Here is a 20,169-nt window from a genome sequence, read left to right as displayed (position 1 = left end):
AAAGGAAAACGGAGAAGAAAAGAAAGACACAATGAGATGGTTGTTTGTTATTCCTATGTCTGTTCAGAATCTACAGGAGATGACAGGATAAGTAAAAAGAAACTGTAGACAGTAGAGGCACAAATATTATAGGGGCTTCTCTAAATCACTTTGCAAATCCATGTTTAAAAATTTCAAATGTATTATGTAATAATTACCCAATAGAATGTATATTCAGTATTGAACAGATTTCAGAAGAAGATTTCATGTGCTAAAAAAAAAGTCATTACTCGGCTTTGGCGATAAAATTCACTTAATAAAATACCCAGTGTTTCTTTTGTCCAAAGCATGTTGAAGCCATGACAAAAAAGTGGAATATTCCCAGAAGCAGTGGAAAGCACATTTCTAGGGTTAATAAGCTAGAAGAGGCCGTTTTGCAAAAATTTTCTTAGAGCTATCAATTTAAGTCCATCTGGAGAAGCAATCAGCAATCTCATAATAAAACCCTGGCTGTATAACATACAACTGTAATACCCTATTTTTACAGTATATTTACCCTGTATTTAATATGACCCAATACCTCCTATTTTTCAAGGCTAAATTTCAATAAATGGTGATGATTTTAAATGAGATATGAAAATATGCAGATAAAGATATCCATTTATAGCTACTCATCCATCTATCTATACAGATACACAGATAATAGAGATGATATAAATAGAGACATAAATACAAGCACGGTTTAGATATAGATGGATCACAGGTTAACAATATAATTAAGTCTAAGGTGGGGAATAGAAAAATTCACAGAGACTAGGCTCACCAGTGGGATGTTGCATTACCTACCAAAATTCTTATGAGGTTGGAAGGCCCTGAGTGGATTATAGGGCATCTCATAGATAGCATGAGCAGGCCGGGTCAGAGAGGGTCGTTCCCTCCCAGCCTGGGAGCAGGTAGAAACAGGAGAGATCTGCGGTGCTGTTTCCCATGACGCTAGCTCAGGAGTCTTGCCTTTGACTCTGTGGTCTTAGCTACCAGCCGCCCAGATGGACCACATCTCTTGTCTGAGCCCTACCAGGTCCAGAACCTAGAAGTCCTGCCCACGCACACCTGTGACTGCTGCCAACAGCTACAGCTCCAACCACACTTTAGCTCTTTGTACCAAATATACTAACCTACATCGAATCATCCTCTTTTCCCAGAATCCTCGACTCTCTGTCAATGATACTGCTTGTACTGGTATGAAGTTTGCAAACTTAAAATTTTTTAATGTCTTTTATTAAAGAAAAAAACAAAGAATGTCAAAAGGTAAAATTATACAAAATATTCAATTATTTTCAGACCACTCTACCCTAAACCCCTCCATTCATTCTTAATCCCCAGATGAAAACAGCACGAGTTTAGTTTTTCCTTTCTGACACTTAGGCTTTTCTTCTGCTTTTAACAAAAGGTGAAATTATGCATTCTGGTTTATAGTTACTCTTTTTACTTAAAACGTATTCAGGTCAGTTTATTTAGATTTACTCATTCTCAGACGATTCCATGGCATAGATATACCATTGTTTACTTAACTGTTACCTGACTGATGGTGGTTTCAGTTTTTTAATGTCGGGCTCCCACACACAAGACTGCAGTAAATATCTTGGCACATATGACTTTAAGTACTCCTGTTATCATTTCTTTATAAGACTGGTTTTTAGAAGTGACATTGCTGGATCATAGGGAATCCTATGTGAACAATTTTTTAATAAGTGCTGTCACATTACTGGGGCCAATTTTGGACTTATTCATTATTCTTCTCCTTTGTAGACCCCAACTCAAGTCTCTGGAAACCTCCTTTGTAGTATCATTCTGCCATTTAACCCAGACCTGATATCACCCTGACTACATTTTTTAGACACTATTTAGTGTTCAACATGCTTAGACACTGACTTTAGCTTCCTCACTGGTTTTTCCATATCTGGTCTCTCATTCTAACATTATGGTCATATTAACCTCAAAAATTATCTTATGCACACATATTACTATATACAAAATAGATAAACAACAGGGACTTAATATATAGCACAGAGAACTATATTCAATTTCTTATAATAACATATAATGTAAAAGAATCTGAAAAGAAAATATATATACATATATATATTTATAAAACTGAATCGCATTGCTGTATACCTGAAACTAACATCATAAATCAACTACACGTCAGTAAAAACTTTTTTAATTGTCTTATGCATATCACATCTCTATAATCTTCCAGGGGTTCCCATTGCCTGAAAAATGGACCTTAGCCATACATTCAGGATCCTTCACAATCAAGTTTCCGTTTTTACCATTTTATCCCTATTTCTCCTATTTAAAAATTTGGGAGTGAGAAAGCAGCTGGGGAAGAGATTTGCCATGAACCACACACTCTTAGGCACTCCACATGCCTGAAGTATTTTAATCGTCACATCAGTTTCAGAAGACGGGAAACTAATGACTTAGGAAGGCAATTTATTCTCTACCCTAGAGGTATAGCAGCTGGAATTGTGGACCGAAATTTAGTATATCTGACAGCAAAATGCATGTTCTTACTATCACACCATATTTCAATTCAGTAAATACTTATTTGACAGATAGTCTGTATAAAATACTTTATTATGCGCTATAGACGACTAAAAATTTTAAAGAATGGGACATAATTGACATTTAGTCATGGTGCCTGCCTCCCTGGCAACAATTCCTTCCGGCAGAGAGCCTTGTGCCGTGGTACCTGTCGCCTGGCAATCGCTGGTTGAAAGAACAGCAGGCGCCTGCTCTGGTTGTCTATTGCTACCTAACAAGCCACCCCAAAACTCAGCAGCTTAAAACAATGGCAACATTTACGTTGTTCACAAATCTGCCCAGGGGGACGTCTTTTCTACACTCAGCATCAGCTAGAGTGAATTGAAGGCTAGAAATGAGAATTGTCAAAATTTTGCTTTTTCACATGTCTAGAGGCTGGCACTAGATGTCACCTGGGTTCTCAGTGGGGACTGGCACCTGAAATACCTTCCTTGTAGTCTTTCTGGCTTGGGGCTTGGGTTCCAAGCATAAGCATCCCCAAGGGCCAGGCCGAAGCTGTTTGGCCTGTTGGGACTTAACCTTGGAAAGTATCACTTGGTATCACTCCCTCTGCAGATACAGCCCCACCCAGATCCTGGGGAGGAAGTGTAGACCCCACTTCATGATGAAGGAATATTGATGTCACATTGTAAGAAGAGCGTGTGGATGGTGCCCCCTTCTTAGAATACAATCTGCCACAGCACCTATAGATGTGCCAGTGACCTGTCACAGGAAGGTAACCCAGGACAATCAAGTGTCTTTTCAAGTGAATGTAATTCATTAGTAATTTAGGGAATAAAACAGCTGCTGGGGTTTAATCTGGAAGGACATAACGGAGGAGGAGGAGGAGGGCATGATGGAGCACGTAACACTGACGTTATGGAGCAGCAGACACTAGGACTGAGAACCCAAGTCCCGTTCACGTTGATGTGTACCCTCAAGACAGCACAGTACCAAACACGTGGCAGATGCCCGTATGTGCCCCGTGAAGACATATATGAATGACTGAAAAGAGGGGACACAAAAGGAGGGGTAAGTTTGGAGAGGAAAAATGAGATTCTGTTAGAAATAGGTTGAGTTTCCAGTTATATAACTCCTCACTGAGCCGTCTAAAAAGCAGTTAGGGAGGTGGGTCTGTGGCTCAGAAGAGAGAGCAAGAGTTAGGAAGAGGGCTTAGGAAGCCATGGGCAAGGTGACCCTTTGGCTGAATGAGACTGTCAAGGAGGAGCACGTAGAGGAAGACCAATGGCTAAAGCTCAAGCAAAATAATGAGCAGTTAATGTGATAGGCTCTGAGTCTGAACACCTGGATTTAATGTCTGTGATACCTGCTTCACCACTTTCTGTGTATGTTCTTAGGTTTAGCTACTTAATTGCTCTGTTCCTCTGCATCCTGTTGTAATATTGTTATAATAACAATAAAAGCTGCTTGCAGGGCTGTGGATTAAGTAGTGTAATGCCTGCAAAGTGCTTAGAACAGAGTCTGGCACATAGCCAGCAATCAATGTGTATTAACTTTCATAACTGTTGTTGGCTTTTTTAGAAAAACATCTAAAGGTTAGGAATAAGCAGAGGGAGAGTCAGAGAATAACACTGGGCATGAAGGCCTTATGAAACCTTGTGTAATAGCCCGGAGGAATAGCTGTGGTTGCATTCATTGCTGAGTGGCCAAACATCAACGAGCTGCTGACTGTTCATAAAGATGGGGTGGCACGGTGAATCATATTTTCTAGGCCATTATTTCACAAAGCCTGTTCTTCGGGGTGTGCTAGAGTAATATGTGTTGTGTCCAAAAAATATGTATATATATGTTCTACACTCGAAGAAATTTGGGAAATGCTGAGTTCAACAAAATTAAATAGACTTTCCTTAAATGCATATATCAGTGTGAGTTATGGCTTACTGAGAAGGAGGTATAGAGAGCATCATTTCCCAAACTCTTTGATTTTTTTAGGCATCATTCTGCTAAACCAATGTGTAGACTACAACTTCTCAATGCTAGTCAAGGAAAAAATCTTTTGGGCACTCCTTAAAAATACATATTAATGGACACACCCCCACAGATTCTGTTTAGAAAGGCTGGAGTGAGGTTAAGGAATCTGTATTTTTAAAAACTTCCTGGTGTCGCCTTACCTGCAGACAGCATGGAAGAGGAACTGACCGCTCCCACAATCCTTCTCTCTCTCTTTCTTTCCAACCTATTCTGAGAAAAATGGCTCCCACAAAGAAATGTAGCCAAAAAAAGTGGGGGGGGGGTACTCTGTCATCAAGGAGGTGACTAGAAAATAGAACCCTGTATTCATACACACTCCCACTGAGTCAACTTAAAGAAGCATAGACCCCAGGCAGTCCAGGATATCTAGAATTTGCTGTTAAACAAACAAACAAACAAACAAAAAACCACTTATGAACTCTCAATGTGATTAACTACACTAGCTCAAGAAAGCTATCTGGGCTAAAGAAAAAAGAAATAAGAAATATCCAATAATGTATCTGAGTAAGTCATCCAGAAAGCATTATGAGGGCAAAGATTCATCAAGCAAGCAAAGCATGACAGTTACCTACAGACCTGGTGTATTTTCAAAACCCTTCAGAGAGTCGACAGTCAGCTAGGATGAAATCTAATGATTTGACTATCATAAAAATATAATTAGGCGAAAGTAGTTGTAAGTTTTACATATAAAGAAATTCAAACTACCGCTTCTTGGAATTAGTAGTAATTTGACAGATTTCCAAGAATTCCCAACAGAACTTTGAGGCAGTCAGATTAGATTTTTTTTTAACTGACTTAGAATTCATGTCTAACTCAAAGGAGATAGTTGTGTTCTCTGTGCGCTCACTTAAAATTTAATCTAAGAACAGGCTCCTTAACTGAGATTTACTTGAAGAGCAAAACAGGTCTGAGAATATTCTGATCTAGGAGATATACTGTTAAATCGAACTTAAGAGAGATTGTCTTAGACCATTTGGAAACAAGACATTTTTTGCTTGTGAGCATCCTAACTAGAAAGAATTCAACAAAGAGTGAATGGTTTAATATATTTCTATTTTTACAGTCTCTTTTAAAACCTTTATGGTAAAAATAAAAGAAGATAAAAGCATAATATCACTTCTAGGCTTCTTGTTACACACTCAAGCAATTACTCATTTTATATGTCTGGCAGGATGGGATTTGGTTGTGATCATTCTCTGCTGTTTCCATCACCCCTGGTGCAGGGGGTGGAAGTAAGGATAAATTAGTCTGTGAGAGGCCACCCAGGTTGCACTCTTGCAGACTGAACAAGACTAAAGAGATGTGATCATTAAATGCAACACATGATCCCAGATTAGATCTGAGAAAGAATATTACCAGGACAACTGATTAAACTTAAATGGAGTTTGTGAATTCAGTGTTAGTAAGTGTCAATGATAATTTCTTGATTTTGATCCTTATGTTGCAGTTACCTGAGAATGGCCTTGTTTGATGAGTTACACCCTAAACTATTCAGGAATGATGGGCACTATGTTCAAAACTTATCCCCAAGTGATTCCAGAAAGAATTGTTTTTTGTGCTATTCTTGTAGCTTTTCTGAAGCTATTCTGAAATTATTTCTGAAAGTATCTCTGAAATTATTGTAAAATTAACATTATCTTTAACATTTTAAAAAGAGTACATTAATTTTACTGTCTGTGTTAGTTTATTGTTGATTTTCTCTGGTTCTCTAGGTAAACTACCAGATCGCCCCAAAATAGTTATTACTTCTTTTCCAACTCGTGGGCCTCTTATTGCTTTCTCTTTTTAAATTGTGCGGACTAATATGTCTAGAACAATGGCCGATAGTAACAGAGATAGTGAGCATTCCTGACTCTTTCCTAATCTTATTAGAATTGCCTCTAATATTACCCCCAATAAGCACAAGTCTGGCTTTTTAGAAAATACGCATCAATTTCTATTTTCTTCAGTGATTTTTTCAGGAAATTTCTTTCAAAAAGCTTTTTTTTTCATCCACAGAATAATCATACGATTATTACTCTTACATCTACTAGTGTCATGTTCATATTAATAGATTTCCTAACACCAAATCATCCTTACATTCCAGAAATGAATCCCACTTGATCATGGTACAGTTTCTTAATGTGACATTGTGTTCTGTTTTTAAATATTTAATCTAGTATTTTGCAGTGATGTAGAACGACTGCTTGTGAATATATTTACGTGTTACAATCATGTTCCTTCACACTGTTTTTAGGAAAACAATGTCCATGAAACGGGGCTTGGTGACAACAGAAAGGATGTGGGGGGCGGTGTCACGGAAAGACAGAGAGACCTGGCTTTAGAGTCACACAGACCTTTGCGGAGTTCCTGCCTCCCTCCCCTTCCTGACTGAATAATCTTGGAGAAATTATTCCTGCTCTTCTACCTTGTATTTTCTCATCTGTCCGACAGGAGAACCTACCCCAGTGGGCTGTGTGAGGACTAAATGATGTCTGTGAAGACTCCAGTACGAACACACAGATGCAGAGAACAGGGTAGTGGTTACCAGGGGGCAAAGGCACAATGAGTGAAGGGGGTCAACTGTATGCTGACCGATGGAAACTAAGCTTCCAGTGGTGAGCACACTGCAGTGTACACAGAAGTCTAAATATAATGTACTCATGGAAAGTGTATAATGCTTCCAACCAATGTTACCTCAATTGAAAAAAAAAGACCAGTACGATGCCTGGCACAATCTAAGCCACAAAAACACTGGGACATTTTACTATAAAGAACTATTTTTCTTCTGCTGCTTCTTATATTATTTTTCACATGGCATTAAGATATATGTAAACAGATGTCATAGTTTCCTCAGGAAACACTTAGCGTTTCAGCTTAACTGGGTCCCAGCGTTCTGCTATGATTACCGAGCACAGAGGAGATTAGGTAGACCAGTTCGGCGAGCCAGCTTCGTCTTTTGCCTCTTCTTTTAGTTACCCCACCCCAGACTAGATGCTTGGATATAAACAGTAAGTTCTAGCCCCATGGGGATGGGATGAGGGACTGTGAAAAGAATGGAAAAGGAAGATAAAATTTCTTGAATGCCTGCTACATGGTGAGGACTAATTTAGGTCTATCTGCAGTTAATAGGTGAGGAAAGCTGGTGGAGAGCAGCAAGATCTCAAAACCTGAGAGAACCAGCTCCAGAGGGGCGTGGGTGTGTGCTCTGTCTCCATTATCTAAGAGATGAGATTGGCTTTTGTTCCTTTCTGCTCACCCATAACCTCTCCAAACAGAGGAGTAGGGAGAGAAGCATTATCTCTGGGTAGAGCTCTTGGCTACTTTATCTCTTAGTCAGTGTTCTGAAGCTTGGGAAGCCGCTCAGTACAGAGCAGTGGTCATGCTTCTAGGACTCCTGAGTGTGGAGGAAGTAAAGAGAGTGCTAATTTATTGATGCACTTATTTTGTGACTCTTTATTAGCATTGCAGAGATGAAAGGCTGTCTACACTCAAAGAATGGTAGACACAGACTTATGGGGATGCCGGCATAAAGACACTGGCATTTGTGCTGAACCTAGAAAGATGAAGCCAAATAGAAAAGCAAAATTTGTGAGAGACAAGAGTACAGGTATTAAGAAACAGGCTCCAGACGGACACAGATGAGGGGCTACATTTTGTGTCTGTCTCTTGCTCACTGTCGACCGTGAACAAGTTCTTTACGTTTTCTGAGCTTTAATTGTATTGTCTGTAAAATGAGGGAAGTATACCTAATATATGTGGATTTGTGGTGAAGATGAAAGGGGATAATGCAGGTGAATCACTTAGCACAGTGCCTGGCGTGTGAATCCTCAGAGATAATGACAGTTATTATTAATATCTGGTCTTCAGCAGTGTTCTTCAGTTCTTGCCTCTGTCAGTAATCCTTTCCTCAGACCTCAAATTTCTGTTTTTTTAAAATGGCTTACTGAGGTAAAATTCCCATAGCATACAAGTCATCCATTTAAAGTGTAAAATTCAATTTTTAAAAATATATTCACAGAGTTGCCCACAATCGACTTTTAGGACATTTGCATCAACTCCCAAAAGAAACCCCATACCCATCAGTGGTCCCTCCCTGTCCCTCCTCCACCATGTCCCCCACAAACAGCTCCAGACAACCACCAAGCTACTCTGTCTCTACCGACTTGCCTATTCTGGACATTTCCTATAAACAGAATCATATAATATGTGCTCCTTTGTGACTGGCTTCTCTCACTGAACATAACATTTTCAAGGTTCATCTATGTCAGAGTGTATATCGGTTCTTCATTCCTTTTTATAGCCAAATAATATTCCATGGTACAGATATACCACATTTTATTTATCCATTGACCAGTTAAAGGACAGACATCTGAGTTGTTTCCACTTTTTGGCTGTTATGAATAATGATGTTATGAACATTGTATTCAAGTTATATGTGAACATATGTTTTCCTTTCTTTGGGGTAAATAGCTATATGTGGAATTGCTGAGTCTTATTGCTGTTCTGTGTTTAACCTTTTGATGAACTGAGAGATTGTTTTCCAAAGTGGCATTTTACATGCCGATATGCACCGTTATCTGTCTTTTTCATAGTCATCCCAGTGGGTCTGAACTGGTGTCAGATTGTGGCATTCATGTGCTTTTCCTTAATGATTAATGATGTCAGCATCTTTTCGTGTGCTTATTGGCCATGTGTGTATTTTCTTTGGAAAAAAATTCTACTCAGATCTGTGACCATTTTGAATTTTAAGAGTTCTTTTATATTCTAGATACAAGTCCCTTATCAGATATATAATTTGCAAATATTTTCTCCCATATTGTGGATTGTCTTTTCTCTTTCTGGGTATTATTTGCAGTACAAAAGTTTTTCAAGTTTTGAAGTCTGTATTTCAGTATTTATCTCCTACAGAAATATTCAGAGTGGTAGACTTCCCATGGAGAGTTGGCCTTCTACGTCATTGGCAAAAGTGAGAGAGTCAGTATGTAAAATGAGGAATGCTTAAACTCTTCCTGCTACACAGCTCTTGATTTACATGGGCGTCCATCCTCTTCTCCTTTCCTCCACCCAGCTTCTTAAGACGAGGAAGATGTCTTCTGGTCAAGGCCAGCCCTCAGCTGGGTTCTTGACCTCATCCTCTCTCTCTTCTCCCAGAAACTTGCTCCATCACTTACTCTCCTCTCTCCTAGATCTTTACTGTCTCCCTCTCTATTTCTCCTCAGCCTATAAACCAGCTTGGCTCATGATCTCTACCCTGCACTTCACTTGAATGATTTGCAGATATCCTCCAACTCAATATGTTCAAAATCAAATTCCCCTACTCCCTCCAAATCTGCTCCACTTCCAGTATTTCCATTCTTATCTAATGGTGCCATCATCTACCACTTATCCAGATTCATACCATACTCTCCCCTGCACCCACCTCCCAGTACCAATAAATCATCCTGACCTGATGACCTTTACCTCCCATATATATCACAGCCTGAATCTTGCTATCTTAAACAAATGTGCTAGTTTAGTTTCTTAACATCTTTCCCTTGAAGTACTGTGTAGACCTCTAATTGGTCTTTCTGCCTCCAATTCTGCCACCATTAAAATCCATCCTCCCTAATACACTAAGAACCATGTAAACAAACTCTGATTTTTTTTTAGCATTTGACTAGGAGATGGGGGTTGTTATCTTATGAGGTAATGTATGTTACTGGTTATGTGATTTTGATAACTCTCTTATTCTTCCTGAGCCTCAGGCTTCTCATCTGTAAAATGGGAATGATAATACTTAGTCTAAGAGTCACTGTGAAAATGAAATGAGAAATATTTGGTATAAGAAGTACACAACAAATGGGAGCCCTAATATGATGGTGGAACCATACCATCGCCTGAGGCACCACGAAGTCTGCAGAGAAAACTGAACAGATGAGAGCTGCGGAGGCCTGACTTAAAGTCGGGAGCTCCTTGGGGAGCTCTTAAGAACAAGGACACTGGTTTCTGTTCCTATAATGTGAGATTTTATAAAATAAAAAGAGGTAACAAAGGCATAATGTCTAACAAGATGACTAGTAAACAATTAACATGGGATGAAAATAGAAAACAAGCAACAACAAACCTCAAGCAGAAATAACTACACTGAAAAACTGATTCTTCTCTTGGTCTGAATATTGCCCATTGCTTGTTTGCCATCATCATTTTTTTAAAAACCTGTAATTATTCTAGCCAAAAGTGTGCTTTTGGTGGTGGTGGTTGGTGGTGATGGTGTTTAAGTTTTGTCATTCTAAAGGATATTCAGTGGTGGGTATTCAACAAATTCAGTAGCAGTTAGTATTCTCCAGATGTCAGCTCTGTTGACCTTCAGTTTTCAGAGGTCACCTCAGCTTCCAGCTTCCCACTCATGGTACCTCTCTTTTCTTGCTGAGCACAGGCTGACATCAATCCCAGTTTCTCCTTTGAGACTCATCAGAAGACCCTGATGGAGGAGGATAATGCCCAGAGAGAGGAGACCCAGGAGGATGGAGTCAGTGATGGACAACATGTTGGTGAGAACCCTCCTGGTGTCACTTCATTCTCAGGGGTATTCAGTAAATATTTATGAGTACCTACCCTCCGCCGTGCATATTAGGAATGACTTGGCAGTTCCCAGCCCAGGAATCCAGCAAACACCAGGAAAATACCCCAAGGCTGTCAATCCTAGCCTGGAGCTTTGGTCACATGCTTATTTACCCCACTGAAGACATGCTGAGGTTTTGTTTGGACCAGATACTGAATGACAGGCAGGCCAAAGCAGCTGGTGTGGAGAGGTCTTTTCCAGTGACTCATCAGTCACTCAAAAGTCAAAGCCCATATAAAAAGGAGTGGAATGGGATGCAGAGAGAAAGGCACGAAGTTTTAGGTGCTCTAGAAGAGCAGCTGAGCCTGCTGTCTCCCTTCTCAGAGGGACGAGACACCAACCCAACTGCTTTTTATTCACACGGCTCGTGGTGCTGGATGGAATCTTTGTAATGTGGTCCCCAGAATTCCAAACAAAATAAATGGATTCATAAAATGTATATTCTCCTTATTAATTTTTATTATGTGTCAGATGATCTAGTTATCAGGGGGCAGGGGCGGTGCTCGGGGATTTGCTGGGGACCTGGTTCAGTCAACCTCATTTGTATTAGCTGATCATCTCTGCACTGTGAAGTCCTCTTCTATTAAGGGATTTCAAGATAGATTTAATTCTCCATTTACTTATTGTGCTAAGTTTTATGCACAGGAGTTAAAATAGAAAGCTCCTGTGTTAGTGAAGTTTCTCCAGCGAAGCAGAACCAATAGGAGATGTAAATGTAGATATATACATAGAAGAGCGAGAAAGGGGGAGAGAGAGAGAGATTTTAAAGAATTGTCTCACATGGTGGGGGCTGGCAGGTCTGAAATCTGTAGAGCAGGCCCACAGGCTGGAAATTCAGGTAAGAGTTAATTCTGCAGCCTTGAATCCTGATTCCAGGGGAGAGCAGGCTGGAAACTGAGACAGTGTTTCCATGTTGCGGTCTTGAGGAGAATTCCTTCTTTGGGAAACCTCAATCTTCTGCTCTTAAAGTCTCAACTGTTGGATGATGTCCCGTCACGTCATGAAGGGTAATTTGTTTTACTCAAGGTCTACTGATCTGAATGTGAATCATACCTAAAAACGTACCTTTACAGCAGCATCTGGCCTAGTGTTTGACTGAACAGCTGACCATCATAGCTTAGCCAAGTTGACACAAAATTAACCATCACAGGCTTCTTTCCTGAAGGAGGTTAAATTTTGAGCAGAGGTAGAAGATAAAACAGAAGAGTTGCAATGCAATAACATGAAGTACCTTAGCATCTAACCAAGACCAGGGAGGGAGGTGGGAAAAGCTTTCTGGGATGAATGACCCCTTGAGCTGACTATTGCTGGTTATGTGGAAAGAAGTGAATGACTATGACATGGGAATAACTGCAGGTCGTTTATTTTGTTTGAAACTTCTCCTCCTTGCAGGGAGAGGGTGGAAGGAACCATAGGCTACTAGCTGGGGAAATAATCTGGAATAACCAGATGACTTACTTTTCATTTATTTATTTAATGCTAAACCAAAGATTTTGGATTTATTTTATCCTAATGCCTTGGAAGAGTCACTGAAGAATTCTTAAGCATTGAAGTGATGAAATTAGATTTTCAGTTCTCAAGACCAATTTATACAATTATTCAACAAATATTTTATGGTGTCTGTCATTTATGAAGTACTGTGGGAGGCACAGGGCATACAGTGATGAACAGCATTAAAGGGTCCCTGATCTCACAAAGCTTAGAATTATAGCAGTGAGGGAGTTGAGGGAATGAGAAATAAAAAAATAAATAAAATAAAATAATTACAAATTTTAATTAGTGTTATTGAGAACAGAGGCTTCATTTAGAAGCTTATAATTCCAATGTCTGCCTACTCCTGTCCCACCCGCCATCACATCTGCGCCCTAAGTGCAGGCTTCAAATACTGAGTAATTCCTCAGCAATTGCCCCATACCGCTCCCCTCCTTCCTTGTACTGAAGGTGGGGGCAGTTGTAATGGAAAACAAGGGATTGATATTTCCAATAGGATCAAAGCATTTAGCTATTTACGAGGTCATAGGGAATTTAACATGAATGCTAATAGCCCATGAGAGAGAAAATTTTCTTTTGAAGACTAATTACCAGTGAATTATTCATTGGAAGTAACATTGCCCTCCACCCATATGGATCCTTAAAAATTGCCTGGAATTTTCCACCTAGTCACTTTGATTACTTTTGGGAGCCATATAAGATGCAGGACAGAACTAGACTGTGTGACAGGAAAGCAATAAACCACATCAGGGCTTGTCTCGATAACATTACCTATCAGTGCCCAACAGACTAGAGGAATGAAAAGCTATTAGGTGATTTCCCTCTACCAGCACTCAGTTGCTGGGGTCCTCAGACCTTGTCTGGGGTTTTGGGAGAGGAACCAAAGGGAGAGCCGCAGAAAGGCCTGCCAGCAGGCGTGGGGTAGGAGGAAGGAAACGCACCCTTTAATCATATCCATATTTGCCTTCTGGACTAGCAAATTCATTTCCATACCTGTAACTTTCTTCTTGGGAATTGTTGGGTTGAAAAGCCTTTTATAAAGCTAACTTTTAATATTAACATTAAAGGTATAGTGTATCCGTCTACCCATGTTAAAGTTCTGGAGAGTCTATGTCAGTCTGATAAATACAATACTTATCCCTTGGGAATCATCATTTTGAGATGAACAATAAGAGAAAGACCTTTTGAACAGAGCTTCTTTTTGTTCCCATTTGAGAAACACAGTAAATGTCCTTTGCTTGTCTTCTTTAGACGTGTCTGTAACTCACAGAAATGCGTAGTTCTTGTGAATAGCCAGACATTCAAATGAGTCTAAAAGAACTGTCCTGGTCATAGCATCACTATCTGCATCTTAGAAACAAATGCTCAAACAACAGTTTAGAACTTTTTGAACACCGACGTTAAATCTCTAGTCAGAGCTGGGTGCTGTATGGTAATGTTTTATTAGCTCTCTTAACAACAACCCTGAGAGAAATTATCCCCATAATGTGAAACATTAAAAAAGGTCAAGCAAGTAGCCTTAAGTCCCTGGTGACACAGCTGGTTCACTGGAATATTAAGTCACTGAATTTCCAGTTCAACACTTGACCTAATAGCCAAAACCTATGTTTCATACTTACTTCTGTGAAAATCAGGATCTGTAACTATGGGGTCATCCTGAGATGGAAAAACAGATGGCAGGCAGCAGTGGGCAGAGAGATTCAGTATCTCAACTGCGTCCTTAGTGAAAATTCAATTGAGCAGACTTGTCTTGGATTGATAGCTTTGTTTAACATGTTAGGAAACAGAATCTGGACCCCTTTATTGGAATCTTTAAATTTTGTGGCTGGAGCTCATCTTTCTCTTTCATCCTAGCCCTATATAATCAGTTTCCACTTCCCATAAAGCTGCTGGCTTTTCCTGTATTTCTCAGGCAAGGAGGAGCCAGTGCAAGTTTAGAGCAAGGAAATGACATAATTAAAATGGTATTAGACATGAAATCTAAAATTTGAGGTCCCATCTCTCCCTTCCTCAGCTGGCCCCAGCTCCCTCGATCTTATCTCCAGAGCCTCCCTCCACGTACTGTGGGTTCAGGCAGGCTGCATTACTCACCGCTTCCCAACCTGCCCCTGGCTTTTTTCATGCTGTCTCCTCTGCTGCAAGGCCTTCCTTTCAATATGAAGGCCACACATGATGTCTGCCCTGGTGGGCCCATCAGGCAGAGATACTCCCTCTCTGAACTCATTTGTATCATTCCCTTTATTTTTTAATTACATTATCATGTTACAGTTATGTGCTTGGCAGTAAATTCCTTATACATGGACACACAACAAATGTCTTATTTTTAATCTCCACTTCCCACCCATCTGGGCATGCTGTGTGGAACAGAGTAAATGCCTTAGTGAATTTGCCTCTGTGTTTAACAGGCCTCATATTCTGAACCTTGGTCCCTTCTTTGAGTTGTCAGAAGTCTCCAGCGCAGTGAAGTCTGTATATATCCAACACATCAATTCAAACATCCCCGAGAACCATGGCTCCAAAATAAACACCAAATACATAAATAAACTAGTAATATATTATACTAAGGGTGAATTTGAATTCAAGGTATGGGATAACGAAAGTCAGATGAAAGGAAAATTAAAGAGGAGCAGCGGAGAAGAGAAACTGAGTTCCCTGCAGTATCAAGGATTACCACAGATAGAGCACTCTTTTTTTCTCTGGTGAGCAGATAAGCCACAAAGAAAACTCTTTGTTTTAGGTCTGCCATGCAGGAAAAGTAGACCAATTCAGGTTCCTCGAGTGATTAGAAAAGTAAACCAGATAAACACAGCAGGGTAAGTTAATCTAAGGGGACACACACACACACACACACACCCAGCATCCTTTTCCTGCTTGATTCCAATATAAACTCACAGAAAAAAACATGGGGGCATGACAGAAAGAAACACTTTGATGCAGAAATTAATCAGACGTTCCAAATGTATTGAAATTTTTCTCATAATTAGACAACCAATCTCACAAAAGTTTGAACATAAAGCAGCATATGGGAATAAATTTCCACTTTAATGTTAGTTAATTTTCTAGTGTTAATTTGAAGAGCTAATGTGTTACTTATACTTAATGTATATGAGAACATAGAGTAAAATCCAAGTATCCAATAAGGTTATTGGAATAAGAACACACTGAAGACATTAAAAAAAAGAGTAAGGAGCAAAATCTTTTTAGTACGATAAATCTAATAATTTATAATAGTACAATCAAGTTGTACTACTATACATTAATTGGACTACTGTATATTTTAAATTGTAATTTATAATAGCACAATAACTTAATAGAAAATTTGACACTGTGTTTTCTTAAACCCAGGATGCAAAGGGAAACTTTGGTTTATACAGTTCTCCTTAACAATGATTGCAAATCTAATATGAAAATAAATGAAGGTATCTTTTCTAAGAAATGAAAGTACATTGATATTTTTGAGACAGAAATTTCATCTTAGTATTAAATTCTAACAGGAAGGAGTTTATGAAGTGGAACTCAACTTCTAGAAGGCAGTACAACTCAATGGTTGATGTCATTGACAACAGTTCCACAGAAGGGCAAGTGTGGTTGGAAACGGCTCTTTTGATGAAGACATTATACAAAGTGAAATAAGCCAGATGCAGAAAGAAAGGAAAAAAAAAAAACACCTGCTTGATCTCACTAACATGTGGAACTTAAAAAAAGTGGATTACATAGATGCTGACGCTGAGTGTGAAAAAGTGGTTTTCAGGGGCAGGGAGATAGGGAAAATGGGGAGATGCAGTTAAAGGATAAATAAGTCTAGAGATCTAATGTGACCACAGGATGACTAATGTTAATACTGTGTTGAATATTGGAAATTTGATAAGAGATCAGATTTCAGGTGTTCTCATTATATACACAAAAAAGATCACTATGTGAGAAGATATGTTAATTAGCTTACCCATGGCAATCATTTCACTATGTGTACGTTCATCAAATATTCATGTTGTACAGCTTAAATATATACCATTTGCACTGAAAAAGAAAAGAATTTTTTAAAAAAGAAACTACACTTTTGAGTAATCGTTGGGTGCTATCTATCTTCTGTGAAAAGAATGCCTACATTATCACATTAATTAATACAAATATGAGTTGAGTGTTATCAGTCCCATTTCTCAGAACAGAAATTTCTCAATGAAGGTAAACAGCACACTCAAATTACTTGACTGGTAAAGGGGCTGAGTCAGGGTTTAAACCCAGGTCTCCATGACTCTAAAATCAATGATCTTTTTCATTGCACTCCACAAATAAACATTTCTTGATTCTTTATCTAGGCATAATATTAAAGATAACTATAGTACAAACAGTTGTTTCACAAATTGGAGGGGGGTTGATTTGCATTTCTCTGATAATTAACGATATTGAGCATTTTGTCATGTGCCGATTGGCTATTTGCATGTCTTCATTAGAGAATTGCTTGTTTAGGTCCTCTGACCATTTTTGGATTACGTTGTTGTTGTTTTGTTGTTGTTGCTGTTGTTGTTGTTGTTGTAAAGCTGTATGAGTAAAAAACATTCATTCTTGAGCACCAACTACAAGCCAGGCATCTTTCTAGGAGTACTGGGGATAAATCACTGTAGAGAGCTGACAAAAGTCCCTGCCTGCATAGAACTTACATCCTAGTGAGGAGAGTCTACATAATAAACATAATAAAAATACATTTTTAATATGATAGGTGGTGATAATTCTGTCAAAAAAAAAAAGAAGAAGAAGAAGAAGAAGAAAGCTCACTGGTGTGGGGAATGCATTTTTAATTTTAAATCATGTGGTCAGGGCAGGCCTGAGGAACATGGTGACATTTGAGCAGCATCTTGAAGGAAGTGAGGGAGCCAACCTTGCAGATAAATAAGGGTGGGGGAGGAATTTCTGGCAGAAGGGACACCGAGCTTAAAGGCCCTGAGATGGGAGCACATTCATCTAGGAATCTGGTCCAGGAATACTGAGGAAGCCATTGTGGAAGTGGCTAAGTGAGGGAAGTTGGGGAAGCAGGAGCTGAGGTCAAAGAATGATAGATCACGTATTGTCCTTCTGGGCCATTCCACAGCTTTTAACTTTAGCTCTGATTGAGATGAAGATCATTGCAGGGTTTTGAGCAGAGGAGGGATATGAGTTGTCCCCATATTTAAAAAGGATCCCTTTGGCTGTGTGTTGAGAACTGCCTGCATGGGGGCAAAAGTAGAAATAGGGTGAGGATAAAGTCAAGACATGAGGGTAAATTAGGTGGTAATAACAATGGAGGTGGTAAGTAGTTGAATTTTGGATTTATTTTGAAAGTAGAGCTGAAAATTAATTTTTCTGATGGATTGGATTTGAAATGTGAAAGAAACAGAAAAGTCAAGGATGACACCAAGGTTTTTGGCCTGATGTGAGGAAGACTTCAGTTGGCAAAGGGAGATGGAGGGAGGAATTTCAGGATTTCAGTGTCAGAAATGTTACCTAGGAGAAGTCCCTAAGTGGGCAGTAGACTGGAGCAAGCAGTTAAAGGGAAGATGGTCAGGCTGGAGGCAAAATTTGGGAGTCATTACTACATGGGTAGTCTTTAGCGCCATGAGACAGGATGAGGTCACCAAGGGAGTGTGTGTAGATAGAGAAGAAGTCCAAAGTCTGAACTCCGGTGACTCCACTGCTCAGATGCTGGGAGAAGGGAAGGGAGCAGCAAAGAAGACTGAAAAGGAGCAAGCAATGGAGTAGGAAAAAACAAAAACAAAAAACATGAAAACGGTGTGGAAGTCCAGCTAAAATCGTTTCCAGGAGGAGAAAGAGTTCATTTCTGCTGATGGTTCAAGTGAGATGAGCTCTGAGAAAACTTTTAATCTAGTAGTTTGACCTTGACAGGAGAAGTTCTAGGGGACAGAGCAGAAGCAAAAGCCTGTTTGGAATAAATGGGAAGAGAACACTTGGAGACAGCTTTTCTTAACAACTCTTTGAAGGAGTTTTGCTGTGGCTGAGCAGGAAAACAGGGCAAGTGGCTGGAGAGGGAAGCGGCTTCAAGAGAGTTTTTTGTTTTTAAGGTGGGAGAAAGGACATGATTTCATGGTGATGGGATGACTCAATAATTAGGGGGAAACTCATGAAGTGGGAGGTAAGAGAGAACTGCTGGAGTATTTAAGTGGTGGACTGATTCCTGTATGTTCCTGCGGAGAAGAGCCAAGACAGGAAAAAAAAAACTTCTGTAAAACACCAAGCAGTTCATAGGTGAATCACTCCCTTACATTTGAAGTCAGATTTTTACTTGTACAAAAGAAAAGTGCATTAAATAAGTGCAATTAATAAACAAATAACTATTTGTTGAGTGCCTACTGAGTGTCACTCTTGGTATCAGGCACTTGGCATACATTATCTGGAAGCTTATTAACAATCCTGCAACATCAGTATCATTGTTACTACACAGTAGATGAAATTGTTCTTGAGAACTAAAACCACCTACCCAAAGCCATACTTTGTCATTGCTGATCACAAGTTAGTTTGCACTTCATTGTGCTCTTTCTTGCAGTTTTGAGTTCCTCGAGGGCCATGACCTTCACCTTTGTAAGCCTAGAGTGTCGCTCAGGATTTGGCAGAGGGTCACACGCCCGCGTGCGGAGGGGGACTGAGGTCGCCCTAGGTCCAGTTGGTCGCCTTCCGCGAAAGCGGCCACCGTTCCATCTGCATTGTTTTCATTGGCTGCAGCAACTGATTAAAACACGTTGGAAATAAAAAAACTTTGAAGAGAAATAACTGAAAGGAAATCAGTAGAAGTTGGTTTAAAATCCTCAGCCCAGGCTGTTCTCCAACGATTTTGCATAACTGCTTTTCTGACGCATCAGGCACCTGCCCGCGGGCGAACTGTTGGGAGGAGGTGCGGTCACCTGGAGTTTCCCAGCAGAAACTTCACCGTCGGGTGAGGAAATCGTCGCCTGAGGACGTGGACCCTCCCGCCCTCCTTCCAGCGCATTAAGAAAGCCTGCCACAGAAGTCTACTGCGCGGCTGGAAACGCGGCTGGGAGAAACTGGGGCCCGTAATGGGCCGACTGGCCAGGACCCCCCGGCAGCAGTAACAGCCCCAACTGCAGACTGCCCGGGAGCTTCTCCGACGTCACGGCTCCGAGTCCCTCGGAGCCCGCCGCGGTGGTTACGAAGGGGGCCGGGGCACGGGGCCGAGCCGCGCGGAGCCCACCACCGCGGCCCGAGGGGGGCCGCACACGGCGGCTCGGCGCCCGCAGCGCGCCCCGCCTCCCCGGCCGCTGGGACCTGGCCGCGCGGACGCGCCAGGTGAGGAGGGGGCGGCGGGCGGCGCGGCGGAGGGGGCCGCGCCGGAGCCGCGCAGCCCAGCCGCTCCCCGGGGCGCTGCCTCCCCCGCCGCCGAGTTGGTCGCCGCCCGTTTGCGCGGCGGAGGGTTGGGGGCGGAGAGGAGGCAGTGGCCGCCCGGGCCGGGAGGGGCGCGCTGACTGCACACCGCGAGTCCGGAGTCGCGGGCGGCTGCGGCTGGAGCTGCGGCGGGGCCGGGGGCCGGGGCC

At 40.8% G+C, this 20,169-nt stretch overlaps 1 protein-coding gene across 3 annotated transcripts in view; it reads left to right on the top strand.

Annotated features, from left to right (window-relative positions):
• The first annotated feature begins 19,732 nt into the window (after positions 1-19,732).
• Positions 19,733-20,169, top strand: part of PHLDB2 (pleckstrin homology like domain family B member 2) — a 98,719-nt gene continuing 98,282 nt past the window's right edge. For all 3 annotated transcript variants that reach the window (XM_072965450.1, XM_072965446.1, XM_072965441.1), the window contains exon 1: positions 19,733-19,924. The gene's annotated coding sequence lies outside the window, so the exon portion shown is untranslated. The remainder of the gene's footprint in view (positions 19,925-20,169) is intronic.

The sequence above is a fragment of the Vicugna pacos genome, chromosome 1, assembly GCF_048564905.1.
Source record: "Vicugna pacos chromosome 1, VicPac4, whole genome shotgun sequence".
Taxonomy (NCBI): Eukaryota; Metazoa; Chordata; class Mammalia; order Artiodactyla; family Camelidae; genus Vicugna; species Vicugna pacos.
The sequence above is the reverse complement of the archived record's forward strand: the minus strand, read 5'-3'. Positions and strand labels throughout refer to the sequence as shown.